Source organism: Bos indicus, chromosome 7 (assembly GCF_029378745.1).
Source record: "Bos indicus isolate NIAB-ARS_2022 breed Sahiwal x Tharparkar chromosome 7, NIAB-ARS_B.indTharparkar_mat_pri_1.0, whole genome shotgun sequence".
Lineage (NCBI taxonomy): Eukaryota > Metazoa > Chordata > Mammalia > Artiodactyla > Bovidae > Bos > Bos indicus.
In genome coordinates, this window is record NC_091766.1 from 96257905 (window position 1) to 96261894 (window position 3990).

A 3990-nucleotide genomic window follows, 5' to 3' on the forward strand; every position below is an offset into this window, starting at 1 on the left:
ACTTAAAGTCATTCGATTTTGGAGAGTGGGGCCTAGAGGGCTGCAAGGGGGAACTGAATTAGCATTTCTCACTTTGCAATGGGGAAAAAAATAATCTCATTTTGTTTCTAGATGGTTGCTGCAAAGAATCTTTCTTAGAGTACATGCTATAGTCATCAAGAAGCTCAGTCTCCAAGAGTCAACCCTTAACACTTCAGACAACTGGACATAGATAAGATAAGAAAGATCAAAAATCACAGCCCTGGGCCTTTAACCCGGATGTGGGCTGCTTCAGCAGCTGTAAACTTTTATACTGTCTGTCCGAATCCAGCAAGCTGGCCTCCAACCCACCATCTGGGCGGGACAGCCAGACAATGAAGGCACAGGTGTGTCTCTTTAACAAAATTACTCATCGCAAACACGTCTTCCAAACCCCAAACTCCAAAACCATTTCTTCACTGCAAAACAAAGCTAAATTCCGCAGGTTGGCGGCACCTGGCTGGGGAAATCAGGAGGACACTTGCTGGAACAAATGGACCAGGTAGTTGCTTGGACTCTGAATACCCACAAGGGGCCAAGGAACCACAGAGGAAAGGCGTGTCTGGACTTACCTTCTGGCTAGCTCGCCAAACCTGTCACTGAACCAGGTACTACCTTGTTCTACTCAACACACACCAAGGCAAAACTCTGAGACACAGTGCTTGGGTGCTAAGTCTCTTCAGTTCACAGCAGAGTATTTATTTGCAAGGCAGCTAAGTAAGACTGAAAAACAAACCTCAAACTGCCCTCCTTGGAAAGCAAGAGGCAGGGTATTTTGGAATAAACAGCGGTCTGAGGGGAGCTCTGAGGCACTGGGATGCACAGAATGGAGACAGGTGATTGGAAAAAGATCTGGTGCTTCTAGTTAGGCGCAGGCGTAGTTCTCCACTGGTGTAGTTCTGCGCAGGCATAACGAGGCTATAGGGTCTTCTGCTTGGTTCAGAGATGGAAGTGCCTAACAGGATCTGAAGCTCATCAACAGGCTTCTAAGCAAACAACAAAACGTCAGTAAGCATACACACTTGTGCATTCCCAGTTGGAGGACAGATTGTCCTGTTCAGTCTTAACCAGCTCACCTCCAACTACATACAACTGACTTAAAGTTTCTGGAAAATAACTCAGTCAAACAACTTATTGCTTAGGCTACCTGTTGCTTGTTACTTGGAGGACAAACAAGTCTTTTGTGAAAGTGAACGTGAGTGAAAGTCACTCAGTCGTGTCCAATTCTTTGTGACCCCATGGACTGTTTAGTTCCTGAAATTCTCCAGGTGAGAACACTGGAGTGGGTAGCCTATCCCTTCTCCGGGATCTTCCCAACCCAGGAGTCAAACCGGGGTCTCCTGCATTGCGGGCAGATTCTTTACCAGCTGAGCCATAAGGGAAACCGAAGAATACTGGCATGGGTAGCCTATCCCTTCTCTAGGAGATCTTCCCAACCCAGGAATCAAACTGGGGTCTCCCGCATTGCAGGCGGATTCTTTACCAACTGAGCTATGAGGGAAAGGCAGCCTTGATTAGGTAGGGCGGGTGAAAGGAATTTGACTGATTACCCATGGTTTCCCTTGGCTTAGGCAATGGTGGGTTTTTTTTTTTTTACTGTATCACACCAAAAGCACAGCAACATAAGGAAAAATAGCTTTGAGTTCATAAGAATTTAAAACCTGAAAAAAATTATATATTTGGCAGCGCCAGGTCTTAGTTTTTAGCACGTGGGAACTTTTTAGTTGCAGATGCAAACCCTTGGTTATGGCATGCAGGATCTAGTTCCCTGTCCAGGGATGGAACTCGGGTCACCTGCATGGGGGGCTCAGAGTCTTGCCACTTTGGACAAACAGGGCAGTCCCAGAATTTAAACCTTTTGTGCATCAAAGAACAGCATCAAGAAATGAAGGGACAAACCGCAGAATGGCACAAAATTTTCAAATCATACATCTGATAAGAGTTTGATTTTGATATGTAAAGAATGCATACAATTCAACAATAGAAAGACAAATAATCCTATTCTAAAATGAGCAAATAGACATTTCTCTGAGAAAGATGTACAAATAGTCAATAAGTACATGACAAGACGTTCAGCAGCATTAGTCATTAGGAAATGCAAATCAGAACGCGATTTGATACTACTTCGTAGTTATAATTTGTAAAATATGGAGAACAGTTTGGCTGTTCCTCAAAGAGTTCAACATAGAGTTATCCTGGGACTTAGCAATTTCACCCTCAGCTATCCACGAATTCAAAACATACGTTCATACAAAAACCTGTACATGAAAGCATGAATGTTCATAGCAGTATTATTCATAAGAGCTAAAGAGTAGAAACAACCCAGATTTCCATTAACTAATGTGTGGATTAAAAAACAAGACAAGTGATCTGTCCATACAATAGAGTAATATTTGTCTGTGAAAATGAATGAACTACTGATACCTGTTACAAAATGGGTGAACCTTGAAAACAGTATGCTAAGTGAAAGAAGGGTGGAGAGACAGCTCATTGAGGAAACCGAGAAATTTCACCTTTTTCCTCATTCTTTCGCTCTTCTGATCCTGGACAGAAAGCTTGTGCTGGGAAGCTCTGATTGATATGCTTTCGTTTCTGTAAACCATGAATGCCCAACATTGCCTCTGCAGCCCTTAGAGAACTTGGCACATAAGATTGAGTCCTGTGTCTGCCTGGGTTCACTGTATCTCAGTCCAGGTTGACTGGCCTAGAAATGAACACCTAGGGCAGGGCAAACATCACAATTTGGGCAGATCGAATCAAGTTCTGCAAACCCCACGCACGACCTTGGGTCTTACAGGGACTCAATCTATCCATTCAGAGGAGCTTTAGGGCTGGATAAGAAGCTGATTTTCAAGGTGGTCTCTGAGGTAGTGATAGAGTAACCAGTGTGTCCCAATCTGCCTGAGAATTTCCTGACTTTAGCACTGAAAATCCTGCGTTTAACAGGGACCCCCTTACTCTTAGGCAAACTTGGTGGTTGGTCGCCCAAGAATGTTTCACAAATCATTGTTTACCTTCACTATGTTCAATATTCTCTACTTTTATTCTATTTGATTTTTTTAAAGTGCTGCCATGAACCACTACATTGCTTTCACATCTTCCTTATGTGACAGGACCCGTGCTGTTCTCAGTGGAAACAGCATCTGCTCAGTAGCAGATCACCCAGCAACTCCATATTTGTTTGACACAAAGTCCCCAAAGCCCATCAAGCACCAAAGTTTTTGTAAGGAGTGAATGCATTTTGCTTTTCTTCCACCTTATACAGATACATTTTGGATTCATTTCTATTCCTGATTGAACTTTAGAGCTACAGTGTGGTGGGTGAAAAAGAATGCCCCCCCAGGCCCCCCACCAAAGATGTCCACATTTAAATATTGGGAAGCTCTGAGTTTATTACCTTACAAAGCAAAGGAGAGTTAAGTTTGCAGATAGCATTAAGGCTGTTAATAGCAGACCTTAAAATGGGAAGATTATCCTGGATTATCCAGTTGAGCCCAATGGAGCCACAGGGGTCCTTAAGAGGGGAAGAGAACAGATCAGAATGGTTGGGTGTGAACAGGATCCCACTGGCTTTTGCTGGCTTTGAAGATGGAGGAAGGGGCCCCACCTGCCAAGGAATGTGGGTCACCCTCTAGGAAGTGGATCTTACCCAGAGCCTCTGGAAAGGAATGCAGCCTGATTTTAGCCCGGTGTGACCCATGTCAGGCTTCTGGCCTACGGAAGGACAAGCGAGTAATATTATATGCTTAAGCCATTAAAGTTTGTGACAATTTGTTACAGTAGCAGCTTCAAACTAATCTGAGTGCACTTAGAAATATTTAATCTGACCACTTGCTAAGAAACCGGTAACTACAAATCCCACAATGCTTACCTCTGAGGAAGGAGCTCTAAGCTTCAGACAAGTTAGTACAAATCCAAGTCGAGTTTCTTAGCAACAAACGTATAAACAGCTTCAGAAGCAGCCAGGTGGAG